We start from the raw sequence: 14,279 nt of genomic DNA on the forward strand, positions 1-14,279 counted from the left end.
ACAAAAGTGGCCATCACTATGACAGCCCCGGTAAACAGGGACATTTGTGTTGTTGGTTTCCCCACTGGACCGTAAGGTAACCGAGGTAGGTCACTGTTCTCAAGGGACAAGGCTGCAGCTTAGAGTCTCTTTTCTCTGACATGCCCATGATACTTTGTTTAGTCGCTAACTTATGCTCAAACTGTGGACCAAGCTTGACTGCGCAGAACTCCGTTCGGATCCACCAGTCTAGCCTTACTGGCTTCAATTGAGAGAAACACAGCTGCATGGCTGACCTCAGGGTGAGAGGTCACCGTTCCCTTATTAACCTGCCATTCTCTTTCTGATTTGTCAGAGGTACCATGCTCTTCCCATCCATGAACAGTCAGTCACGAGCTCCAGGAAATAGACAGACAGAGATTTATACACAACAATCAAATTCTAGTACCATTATTATCCACAGTAATTGAGAAGACGTTGGCTAAAAGCGGGTCTCAGGCCCTTAGTCGCTGGGTAATAATAACGAGCGTTTAATAACAATAATGAACATGTATGGGGCACTTGTGACCTGTTAGGTACCAATTCATCCCACCCTCTAGCCCTGTAGTGAATTGTAGGAAAAGTTATCATCTTTTTTGTTCTTATGTGTTTGTTTGTTTTGGGCTTCGTGGGGCAGGGTGTTGTGGCTTCTTTCTATTTTTATTTCGTCACAAAGGTGAAGATGCTCAGTAACTTGCCTGAGGCCACACAACCGCTCAAACATCTGTATTTGTCCCCAAAACTTTTTCTCCTAAAGCCTCCCGGGCTCTACCCCCAGGGGGTAGAGTGATGGCTGTTATGGTTGGCCACTCCCTTCTCCTGACACTTCTAGCTTCTCCTGGCTCTCCCAAGCAGCTACCTGTACCGGTAAGGTTTTGATAAGGTTGGATTCTGCCTTTGCTGTCCCCCCAAAAATACGCTCAGAATTCCTTTCCATTTATCCCCTAGTCTGCGTGTTAATTACTAGTCTCATTGCTGTGACAGAGCAGCCCTAGGAAGGAAAGGTTTAATTTAACTCACGGTTTGGGGGTGCAGTTCATCATGGTGGGGAATTTATGGTGGCAGAATACCCAGACATTTGTCACACTTTGTCTGCAGGGAGTAATGAATGTTCCTGCCCAGCCCATTTTCTTCTCTTTGTGCAATGTCAGGACCCAAGCCCAGAGACCCACAGCCTACATTCATGGTGGGTCTACTGGGTCATCCACTCCAGCTGACCAGTCAGCCAAACTCCCTCGCAGACATGCCCAGACCTGTGTCTCTAAGGGGTTCTAGATTCTGTGAAGTTGACAATACCAACTGTCCACAGCCCATTTTCTTCCTTCCCTTGGCCTCTCTTGGTACTGCTTTCTCTTGTGCATCCCTGCTTCAGGTACGGGTGTGTATGTGTAACTCAGTGTGTACATGTGATTCCATGTTTGTGTGGCACATGCACATTGTGTGAGAGACAGAGGTCAACCTTAGGTGTCGTTCTGTCTACCTAACTTTTGAAGCCAGGTCTCTCACTGTGATCTGGAGCCTGTCAATTAGGCTCTACTGGCTGCCCGTTAAGCCCCAGGGATCCTTCTGCCTCTGCCTCCTCAGTGATAAGATTACATGTACACACCAGCGTACTTTTTTTTCTCATAATTTGGAGTTTTTCGTTATTGTTGTTGTTGCTACATGAGTGCTGGCAATCTGACTGAGGTCAGATGAGGTCACCTCGTGTGCATGGCAAGAGCTTTACAGACTGGGTTGTCTCCCCACTCTGGTTCCAAATAGTCTTAAACGTCAACGCAGTGGGCTGGCCATTTCTTTGAGTTCAGCATTGTTTCTCTGTAGGACCTCCCCGCTTCCCTGCATCCATGAGTTGGGACTCTCAGGAGTCCCAGTTCACCTTTAGTGTGTTCCTCCCTTCTTCAACTGGAAAGTGTCTTTATACTTTCCCTCGAAATCTGCTAAAGCTGTTAGCAATCTCTTGATGGCTCATCGCTTTTAGTGAACTAGTTTGTTCTTCCTTTATGGTGTTTTAAAGTAACTAAGAAGAAACATGGGGGGCTGGAGAGATGGCTCAGCAGTTAAGAGCATTGCCTGCTCTTCCAAAGGTCCTGAGTTCAATTCCCAGCAACCACATGGTGGCTTACAACCATCTGTAATGAGGTCTGGTGCCCTCTTCTGGCCTGCAGGCATACACACAGAATACTGTATACATAACAAATGAATAAAAAAAATTTTTAAAGATATTTTAAAAAAGAAAGAAACATGAAGGATCAATCCCCAAAATTAATCTAACCATCAATCCCCCAACTAAGCTAACATTATATATATATATATATATATATATATATATATATATATATATATATATCTTGTCCTTCCTTCCTCCTTTTCTATTGTTGTATCCTGGTTCACTCCGTATCAAAGGCCATGGTAAGTTACACAAAGTTTTATGAAAAAAAAATAGCCTTAATCAAAGATCAGGTAACACTGAAGAAACAAACAAAAACAATCCATGAGCTCTTCCTGTAAGTGGCCTGAGGTGACCTGTGAAGATGGCTCACTACTCTCTTGACCCAGAAAACCCTACAAATCATAACAATCCAGAGATCAAACCTTCGGGTTCACGTTAAGAACACCCGTGAGACGGCCCAGGCCATCAAGGGTATGCATATCTGAAAAGCCACCAAGTATCTGAAAGATGTCACTTTGAAGAAGCAGTGTGTGTCATTCCGTCGGTACAACGGTGGAGTCGGTAGGTGCGTCCAGGCCAAACTGTGGGGCTGGACACAGGGTTGTGGGCCAAAAAGAGTGGGGGATGGGCCGGGGGACTTTTTGCTGCACATGCTTTAAAAATGCAGAGAAGCAAATGCTGAATTGTGAAGGGTTTAGATGTAGACTCTCTAGTCATTGAACACATCCAGTGAACAAAGCACCCAAAATGCGCTGACGAACTGACAGAGCTCACAGCCGGATGAACCCGTACCTGAGCTCCCGCTGCCACACTGAGATGATCCTCACTGAAAAGGAACAGATTGTTGCAAAGCCAGAAGAAGAGGGTGCACAGAATAAAAAAAAATATATCCCAGAAGAAACTGAAGAAACCAAAACTATGACACGGGAATAAATTCAGCAAAAGATAAATGCAGATCAAAGTAAAGGCCTTCTGGTTGTCTCTATAAGCATTGTCTCAGATTGCCCGTGAATCGACCTTGGCAGGGGTGTGTTTAACATGATGGAAGGGTTTATTAAAGCGAGCAAGCAGAGAAACAGACTGTTGGAAAACAGCTAAGCCATAGGAAAATGACTCTAGCTTTATTGAATTAGCGTTTACTGGACGGCTGCGGTGTAGAAGACTATAGGAACATCATCTTGGGTATATGGTAAATCTGCCTTTAGGGGTAAGGAAATCTTTACAATTGATCTTAATTAAGCTATAATATTATGCTTAGAATGGTTAAGTGAGTGGTTAGGAAGGACAATACCCAAAAGTTAAGCTATAGAAGTAATATTAAAAAATATTTAAGTTGTGTGTGTTACTGCCCATCTTAGACATGTTTAAAATCTTACTGATTGAGAAGGGAGGGCCATATCACTAAGTGGTTTTTATCATCTACATGGAGATGAGCTGTTTTCAGGGCCCTTGATTGGCCTCTGAGGACCGCACAAACCATATTTTTTTAAGACTGGAGAGAAGGGTCAGCAGTTAAGACTGCATACTGTTCCTGCCGAGGACCCAGGTGACCTCTGACTTAAGCTCCATGGCCTCTGACATCCCCTTTTATTGCTTCCTTGGGTAGCCATACAATATGGACACATGGAAGACTAAAAATCTGAAGTTTTATAAACTGGCATTGTAGGGAGGTTAAGGTATCCAGTTTGGACTTTCCAAGTAGCCAGGCTTAAATCTGTTAGGAATACAAACTTCCAAGTCATGCATCTGCTTAGAAACTGAAAGGACTGACGGCTGTCTTTCAGTGTTGCACCCCGAAGCTATTTTTCTGTCTACACTTGCCTTTTTAGCACTTTAAAAAATCCAGTTAGTATGGTGCCCTTTGCTACTTTGAAAGCATTTTTTCATGTTTTTTTTTTTTTTAACTGCAACAATGGTGCTTTCTGTAAGCGGGGGGAGAGGGGCAGTGAAACAATTTATGAACTGCAAAGCCTGAATTTAGAGTGGACCTTCAATTATAACATAACCTGAGATTATATAATAATAACATGCATAATGGCACATGGAAAGGAACTTCCCAAAATCTATTCTCTCCTTTTTCAAGTAACAGATGCTGATTGCCCTTTTAAAGAGCCATTCCTTCCCTAGCGAGTCTAGTCCAGAAACTCTGGGATGTCTGTCCTCCTTCCTTAGCTCCATAGTGACCGTGACAGTGATGGGCTATTGTGTGGTGACAAGGTCACCAAAGGGAAGTATCCTTGACTGCAGACTACCAATCCATTAATGTAATTACTTTCATCACCAACTCATTCCAAGCGCCACCAAGGTGAAGTCACTGGGCAAATTAGAAAAGACCATTTACTATCTGAGTGACGAACTATCCCTTGAGCAAAAACAATAGTGCTCAAAGCAAGAGGCACTAGGTCGTGGATGAAGGAATTCCCGCATTCCTGTCAAACCACCTGTCATCGGGTTTCCTTTGGAAAGAGCCTCCCTGATAACTTCATCAGCTCAGAGCAGAAACAAGAGAGAAGTGGAGAGCTAAGCTATAGGATCGTCATTAGACACCATCCAGCCTGAGCCTCCAGGCTGCAGTATATGAGACAGTGAATCCCTTCCAACCCTTCTCTCTCTCCTTCCTTAGCCTTTGGTTTGTTTATCTTGTTTTTGATAAGTCATTGATTTTCTTTTTATTAAGCCTATCTATATTGAGCTTTTTTTTTTCTGAGACAGAGTTTCTCTGTAGCTTTGAAGCATGTCCTGGAACTAGCTCTTGTAGACCAGGTTAGCCTTGAACTCACAGAGATTTGCCTGTCTCTGCCTCCTGAGTGCTGGGATTAAAGGTGTGCGCCACCACCGCCCAGCTATTGGGCTTTGTTTTATTGGAAGAATATGATCTTTTTTTTTATTCAAAGAGCTTTTCAGGAGAACAAGCAGCAAAGGCAGCTAGAGTACATTGTTGCCCACATGGCCCACAGTTTTCTCAATCTAAGGACCATCCCCCTCTCCGTCTGTACCAAGCGACCTGAACTGGCAACTGTCTGTAACCCAAGCTCGACCTGCTATAAAGACTGTGTAGACTGAGCGGGTTCCAAATCAGAACCACATTCCCTACTGAAAACGCACTCCTCCTGTGCTCTGCTCTTCACCAGCTCGTGAACTCCGTGTGTGCCTGAAAGAAGGAAGGGGTACCCGGGTCTTACACTCATCACCTTGTCTGTACATCACCAGTTCTAGAGAGAAACTGACTACACATAGACACAAGACCACTAAAACACAAAAAGGCGCACTAGATCATTATCCATTTGAAAATAAACCTTTTTGGAAATAGTAAGTACACTTAAGAGATAATGGCAAGGCTTTGCTGTTTCAAATGAAATATTTTGGAGCAGAGAGGGGCTAAATGATTGATAGCAGACCCGTGAGGGTGTTTTGGAGCATAGCAAGCATGTGGTGGGCATTTTCTTGACCTGTCAGAAGAGGCTAGCTGGAGCCTAGGGGACCTCAGGGGTTAAGGGACATCTGGGTACCAGATTAGGTTTAAAACATTGTTAGCATGAGAATGATTTTTATTTTTCTCTGTATTGTAACAGGAGTGTTTGAAAGGATGAATCCCTCTGGTCCCTCTCTAAAGAATGGACTATAGGGGTGTGTATAAAGAAATACACCTGAGTTCCTGTCACCAGTTGTCTGAGGGAGAGATCATGCTGGTTTTGATGAGGCATATTTCTAGGTCCCTTGGAAGTAGTATCCACTAATGGACTTACCCCACTCTTCTCTTGCTGCACCCCAGTCTATATGTCTGTTCACTTACGGGTTTTGTTCCTGTGGTATATATTATAACTCTTCAAAGGCAAGTGGAATTTCCTAGGACATAGTTTCTGAGACAGAAGCTTGGGTAGAGGTTTCTTAGAAAATGTTCCCAGGAGAGTCTGTCCTGGAGAAGGGAATGGGGCAGGACAGGGCTGAGAAAGTTCATCAGCAATATTCAGAGTCTTGAGTTTTACAGCTGAGATGACCCTTAGAGTTGTCCTGGGTCATGATGAAAGGCAGAGTCCTTCATGCCCCAAACAGTGATCAATCATCCAGCAAAACCCTCGGAGGAAGAAGGCATGGCCTTGGGTGAGGGGAGTTGACAACTGAGGGATCTTTGTTGGCAGCCTTCCCAGTGACTTGAATAGTAAGCCCATTATTCTTGAAGGGGAAGTCTTGGCATCCATACCATGGCATCTACCACTTTTTGGATTTGTCACTGAAGCTATCCTGGTTTAATTTCTCATTCCTCTCACTTAGCCTGCAGCCTGAGATTCTATTATCAGAGTCACACCCTGTGGTCAAAACCAAGTGGTTCTTTATTGCCCACAGAATAGCAGCAAAGTTTATGCTATATAATAGCGCAGCACTCAGAACCTGCTAGTAACCACACACCATCCACCTAATGCCTGTTTTACAATCTGGACAGACAAGCTCATTAGCACACCCTAAATTCCTGTGTCCAACCTGAGATTCTTTCCTCCTATTTTACTTAGCAAAATCCAATTCTTTAAGTCTAGCTCGAACACTGCCTTCCTCTTTTGACTGAGCTTCTGTTGGATTCCTTATTGCATTTTACCCAGTGTGGCTTGTTAGTTGAGTAAGAGCAGCAACATGTCCGTGTTATTTAATCTCCCTTAGTCTCTAATCTCACAGCACAAAGCAGCCTCTCAGTACAACAGCTTGTCTCGGACCATAGCATTTTATTTCAGTGTCTACAAGATACCCCGAGGAGCGATGGGAAGGAAGAATTCTAGACACAAACAATTTAGATTCAAATTTGGCTTCATCATTTAATGGGTCTAGAACTCTTAAGCAAATTAAACATGTTTCATCCTCCCACCTCTAAGACAATGGTAATAACAAAAGTTGGCATCAGATGAGTTAGTCTAAGTCAGATAGTAAGAGCAGTGGTTGCCCTTGATGAGCATACAGACAAACCCCGGAGCAAGGCTATACCTAGAGATCACATATAAAGGGCTCGCCTGTGTCACCAACAGCTGTTGTCACCCACGGTCTCACCCCGAGTGCTGTTGTTGCTGAGATTCGTGACCTCAGTGAAGGGCCCTTTCACAGCTGCTCTGTGGGGAAATCTGCTCACAGGGTTCTTGTTTTCTCTCAGGAACATTCCTTAATGAGCGAAGATATTCTTGCAAAACACTCTGGAATTCTGTGCTTTCTTTCCTGGGGCCTTTTCAATCTGGACAGAGACCTGGTTTTATAATGAAGATTATGCAGTTTTCCAATGTGGAAATTTTTTGAAAAGCACAAAGCATCATATTTATAAGCGAATAGACCCACAGACCCTTGCAAACTGAAAACAACCCTAGAGATTTCTTAGTCCAGGGGACAAGAAAACAAGGAGATTAAGTGACTTGCCTAATTCAGACTAACTTGTCCAAGTTCTTGGAGGACAAAATTACTCAATAACATTATCCATTTCAGCCAAAAGATGCTATTTCCTTCAGTATGTATAATTCAGACCAAAATAGATCTAACTTGTTAAATCTTGTCAGAACAAAAAAAAGGAATTTTGTTTATGCCTAAGACTTATTGTTTCATTTAAAATTCATCCTGATTTGGCATAACATCTTCTTTTCACATGAGGACAAATAATTACCACAATTAGTTATCCAGTTATACCTTTAGTAATTTACCCAAAAGAAATTTGAACAAATTGTCTTTTATGTACCACACAGTAAGCAAGGACATGGAAACTTTTTGAATGAACCCCAGTGCTCTTTGAGTTGAGCACATCTGTAGACTCTCTGTGTCGCCTGGGTTGTTCAAGTTCAAGGGACGTTAGAACATGGGTTCAAGGCTAGGACGTGATCTTCAAAAGATAAGCATTAAGTATTATTAGTCACAAAATCAGTGATCAGGTTCGGAGCCTGCTTCCCATATCCATAGCCAGTTACCATGACGCAGAAAGCGTTCTCAAGAAACGAATAAATAGTTAGCTCTAGTCTCCTTCTCTCCTTCGCCCTTGGGGTTGAGTTATACACAATTCAGGGGTCAAATACGAAGCACCACAATTTTGTAGCACAGTGTTGTGTTATAATGTAATTCTAATGAATATGTGGAGCTGTCACAATGGTGTATTAATTTGTGTTGGTGGGGGAATGTCATGATCGAACATGGAAAGTTTAGGGGGTGACGCAATGTTAAGATTTCTTCTAATTTACTTTCCCTGAAACCTTAAATGCTTGCAGGGCATTGCCCATGATTTCTTCAGACCAAGTTTAATTCTGTGTCTATAGTCTATCATAAACAAAGCATTGTTTTGTTTGCTAACGCATTATTTTATTGCTAGGGGTTATTAAGGCCTGCCCTATTGCTTTATTATATTAAAGGGAATATAATAATTCAGGACATATCTGCAGACTTCTAATTCTGTCCTTGATAAACATCTACTTAAAGGTACCCTCTCAACATCACTTCCAAGAAGGTCTGATTGAAGGGAGGTTAGATCCTTCCTTCTGCATTATGAAACAATTCAGTGCATTTCCTGCCTATCGAGACCTCTGCCACATTTTAGCTCCTGACTTCCTTTCATCCTCCTGCTCCCACGCATTCCCTCTGTTAGTCTCGCCCTTGCTCTACAGCTGGGTTTGCAGTTTGCAACCTTAGCCTTATTAGTTCACTGGAAGAAAATGGAACCCTAGAGACTGGAGTCATACAGATCAACCCACGAGAGATTAATGTGCAATACACAACTGATTTATTCATTCAAACTAACCAGATGTTTGTGTTGCTTGTCTGTGACCTCTTTTTGAAAAAGTAGTCATTCAGATCTTGTGAGTTAGAATCTGTGCCCAAGTCTAAATCTTGATTTCTGCTTGCTAACTGGGTTATCCCTGGCCAGGAGACCTGTAGGCTTTCTAGTGTCTAGTCCCCATCAGAAAATTGGGGATAATGATAAACTTTAACTCTCTGGGTCATTGTGATGACAGTTAAATGAGAGAATATGCTTCTTGTATATTACCTAGACCAGAACCCAGTACACAGTAATCCAGCGCCACTATTAACTGTTGTTTCTAGAATGGAAATCTTCCAAAAGAAGTATAAAGGGAATTAGTGTCAGATATTTTATTTTTCAAGATGTACTAATCTTGTAAGTTTCCACTAATAGCTTCATCCATTTAATAGTTGCTCACTGAAATAAGCTCAAACATTACCACAGTTCCTTGGTAATCCCGCATCCTTTCGTGTGAATATGCAAATGAATACATGGACGGACACGGAGATGCAAATTTGCAAATCCAGCTATATTTTCATGCTTATCCAATTTTCTCTTCACTCACTCCATTCTCCAGTCGTTCCCCTGTCTTCAACTTAAAATACTTCAAAAGTAATCAACACAAAGCTCACTGCTTCAAAGCTCTGCCCATCCCTGCTGTCTAGTCTCCCCCACCACGCAGTTTCAAGCACACCCGTTCCTCAACTGCTACAGGATTAGAGGGACACACCACCACACATGGCTATTACACCTCTCCTTCCTCACACATGCTAAACGCTTCATCTTCCACAGGATTCCCTCAGTCTGTTTCATTTCCTAGAATCTCTCGCCACCGCTCCACTCCTTGTCCCAATTCCAGTCTGCTAGCCTCAGAAGTTCCTCCCATAACCCCAGGCCTTTATCGTATTTACAATCAAGCGATCCCACGTTACTGTGTTCTTCGGTCAAATCATGCTGAACGACCAAGAGGACACGGGTCTTTCTCCTCAGTTTACCCCAGGGCCCTAGGCAGTTATTTAATCTATACTTGAATGGGTAGATTTAACCTACTTAACAGCTTGTGCTTTCTGTAATGTGAGGTGCAAACTGTGAATTAGCAGGTGACACACCCCAGTGCACAGTCACCTGTGGCAGAGTGAGATTCAAACTCTTGTCTTCTTCTTCTACCACTATGTTCTAGGCCTTCTACCACCACCACCCCAACAGGCATAGAAGTTTCTACAACCGGCACATCTATCTCCTTCATTCTCCTTAGCGTGAACAACTACACCCATCTCTACCCTCAGCCACAGACCTTTCTACCTGGAGCTCTTGATTTTTCTTTCATTCTTGAACCTATTCTAACCTTCATTTTATCATATCTATACACATTATTTTATTGTTAGCTTTAATAATTTATTTTTCATCTTATCAAGACATCCCTGCTCTTTCTGTCTTAGATATATATGTCCAACAAAAATGTAGAACTTCATCTCTTGGTATCTGATAGGAATTTCTTTCCAGGTCTCCTATAGAGCCCTAAGTCCTTTATATAAAATGGCATAGAATTAGAGTGTATCCTCTGTGTGTGTGTGTGTGTGTGTGTGTGTGTGTGTATCCTTCTGGGCACTTTAAATATATCTCTAGATTGCTTATAATGCCTAAGGCAATGTAAATTTTATGCAGATAGTTATTATGCTATTGTTGTTTAAGAAATAATCATCAGAGAAAAGTTAATATATTTTCACTATTTCAAAAATTTTTCCATGCCTGTGAGATGAGCCAGTATATTGAACTAGAAAGTGCATTAAGTGCATTGTACCCCATGCCTCTCGCATGCCATCTCTACATATGCATGCCCTCCAACTACAGGCTCATTCTGTCCCAGGTTCTGAGGCCAATGCTGTCCTTAGGAGAAGATTAAAGCCTCGTCTTCTGGATGACTGAGTGGTCCAGTCCCATCACTTTCCCCGCTGCATCTGAATGGCTGAGTGGTCCAGTGTCATCACTTTTGCCCAGATATTCAGAGCAGTAGACCTGGAGGGGAACTTGCTAAGTCCATTTTCCATTCTCTGGCCTGAGCTTATCTCTGTGTTACTTGAGTTCACTTCAGTGAACACAGAAGTTCAGAGGAACATGAAAGGGGAAGAGATGCGAAGCACACACCCTAACCCTAGTCTCTCAGTTCTACTACCTGGTGAACTTCCTCTCTGAGCCTGCCTCCCTTTATCTCTACTTTAGGGATAATACACCAGGCTTAAGGCTGTAAACATCAAAAGAACCTCCTTCTGGTCTAAGTCACCACTACTATCCACCCTGATCATTCCCATAATGACCTATGACTTATTCTGTCTATTATCAACCGTCTAGGAGAATCAATGAAAACTTGTTTGAACAAACGAATGGGGAGGAGTTCTATATAATAGCTCAGGCCTGATAGGCACACAGGAGATGGTGGAGGAGCACAGGGCCTTTCTCCTCCTGCTTCTAGAACAAACACGGTTGTAACCACATTACCTCAGTATTTAATCATTATACTTTCATTTTGCAGCTCTTTTTCCAAGTTCAGTGCCGATGGTAAGGCCTTCCCTTCCTATCAGATGATGTCATGACTTCCATTGGCTATACTTTTATATTTTTAAAAATGTCTTTTTATTATGAAATATTTAATGTGTGTGTGTGTGTGTGTGTGTGTATACGTGTGTGTGTTCATGCTTTACTGGCTATTGAACCTAGGGCCTTGTGGAAGCTGATCTCTGTCACCTCTTTAAAAAATAGAAAATTCGTAGAGTATGAAACAATGGGTTTGATTATGATGTTGAAACTTTTTTTTTAACATTCATTTACTTGTGGGGGACAGTACCTGTGTGCTAGGGCAAACATGTGGACATCAGAGGACAGCTTGCAGCAGTCACTTTTCTCCATCCGTCCGTGGGTTCTGGAGGTCAAACTCAGGTCATCTGGTTTGGCAGTGAATGCCTTCACCTGCCGCCCAGTCTCTTTACCCTCATTATGACATTTTAGTACAGAGGTACCATTGTATTTTGCTTTTGAGTCTGACTACCCTACTCCTTCCTACCACTCCACAGCCACCGTCAGTCTATCTATTGGCCCTGAGTTTTCTAAACTTCCTCGTGCTGACTTCATGTGTGGAACGCCATTTACCTGTCCCAGACTGTGCAGCCATAGTTATTAGTTTCCCTCTGCTATCTCCCCTGAATCCTACTGGGTCTGGACGCCACCGGCGAGCCTCTTCTTCTAACGGCAGTGCCTCCATATGGCTTCTCCCCAATGCAAGGGTCAGCACGCTCACCGGTTCTAACGCAAGGGGGCCGACATCCCAAGCTCCACCACTGCTTTCTGTCAAAGCCTTGGGAAGAGCCCGAGAACTTGTCCCTCCCTGTGCTCTGTTCATCTACCAAGAGACCTGAAATTGTATATCTTTCCATGCAGGGCTCGCTTGAATTTTCTTGCTTCCACTTGACTGTAATATGAGCCAGCACTTGGAGCCATAGAAACAGGACACCATTCAATAAGCAAACAACGGTAAGTGCCAAGAGTCAACACACAGTGCAGCCTCCAGTGGAGGAGGCTGGGAGTCCAGGTTGGCCATCATTTTTAACACACTGACGTGACATCAGACAGCTTCTTTGGCATGTACAGCGGTACCCTGGTGTCGGCAGAGACTTATCTGGATACAATAGTTGTCTACGATAAGAAAAGATCAGTAACCACTATTTCTATCTGACATTTTCCTGATTGCCTCAACGGGGAAGCAACTTGAAGCAAAAATCCAGATGTAGCCCAAGGCTCAAACTTGTGAAACATAATAAAGCAGAACTCTGAACATTCTGTTTTTAACTAGAAATGGATCTCTGGATAGAGTCCCAAAGTGCTTCCATAAGCAAAACAATAGATTGAACCACAATGCATTTGTCTGGGATAAAATTGAAGCTCACTCGTCAGGTTGTCAGGGGAATCGATGATTTGAGCTGACACTGATGATATAAACAGATACTCAAGGTTAGGAGAGTTTTGCAAGAAGCTCAAAGCACTTGAAAACACCAGTTGAAAAGACGATTGTGATTTTGTTTTTCGGACAATTGGCTATGGTATCCTGCCAATTCTCTCACCTTCCTCTTTTTTTCTTCTAACTCTGATTTCTGGAATGTTTTTACGTGATAAAGCAAGGGAGAAACAAATCATAGGAAGAAACAAGGGAGAAACAAATCATAGAGTTAAGCACTGATGAGCCTCTCATAGCTCTGAATGTTTTTGACTGTATGATGGTTGTCTTTTCTCCCTTTCACAGAGCCAGCAAGCTGCAGAGGGCAAGGCCAAATTGTCTGGTTTCCTGGTTGCTTCCGTGTGCTGGATAGTTTTATGTCATCTTGACACAAACTGGAGTTACATGAGAGGTAGGGACCTCAGTTAAGAAAACACCTCTATCAGACTGGGCTGCAGGCAAGCCTGTAGGGCATTTTCTTAATTAGTGATTGATGGGGAATGGTCCAGCCCGTTGTGGATGGTACCATTCCTGGGCTGCTGGTCCTGAATTCTATAAGAAAGAAGGCTGAGCAAACCAGGGGAGCAGGCCAGTAAGCAGCACCACCACGACCATGGCCTCTGCATCAGCTCCTGCCTCCAGGTTCCTGCCTTGTTTGAGTTCCTATTCTGGCTTTCTTCAATGACGGACCATGATGCAGAAGTTTAAGCTAAATAAACCCTTTCATTCCCAATTTGCCTTTTGGTCATGGTGTTTCACTGCAGCAAGGGAACCCTAACCCAGTCAGTCCATAATCCTTTCTTCATTGACTTGGATGTGAGCCGAATGCATGAGACCATGTCTACCTTGCAGAGGAAGAAACGAGAAAGGGCAAAGAATGCTGATGTGCATGGTCACACAAGTTGTGTGTGCATTGTATCCACCGGAATTATTTTTCTGGACATTGATGTGTTGACACTTAAACTCCAACAACAACTGTGGAGAGTTCAGCATCTTAAATAGATAAATAAACCTCACTTGTGTGCTACATTATCTTTTGAACACTGACAAAGGCAGCTGTTACATTTAGATTTAAAAAGAGGAAATCATATTTTCTTTTTCCAAAAGAGCGGTACTAATTTACATTCTAATCAACAGTGTGCAAGAGTTCCTCTTTCTCTGAGCCTTAGGCAGGGTCTCACATGACTCTGGCTGTCATTAAACTCACGACATAGCTGCAGTGGTTTGAGTAAGAATGACTCCCAATCGGTTCATATATTTGAATGCTCAGTTCTCAGTTAGTGGAACTGTTTGGGTAGGATTAGGAGGTGTGGCCCTGTTAGGAAGGTACCCATGCTGTTCCCAGTTAGCTCTCT

The 14,279-nt window shown here is 43.0% G+C and overlaps 1 pseudogene; it reads left to right on the forward strand.

Annotated features, from left to right (window-relative positions):
- Positions 1-2,549: 2,549 nt before the first annotated feature.
- On the forward strand, positions 2,550-3,121 carry LOC119810624 (annotated as a pseudogene).
- The last annotated feature ends 11,158 nt before the right edge of the window (positions 3,122-14,279 follow it).

This window comes from Arvicola amphibius, chromosome 3, assembly GCF_903992535.2.
Source record: "Arvicola amphibius chromosome 3, mArvAmp1.2, whole genome shotgun sequence".
Lineage (NCBI taxonomy): Eukaryota > Metazoa > Chordata > Mammalia > Rodentia > Cricetidae > Arvicola > Arvicola amphibius.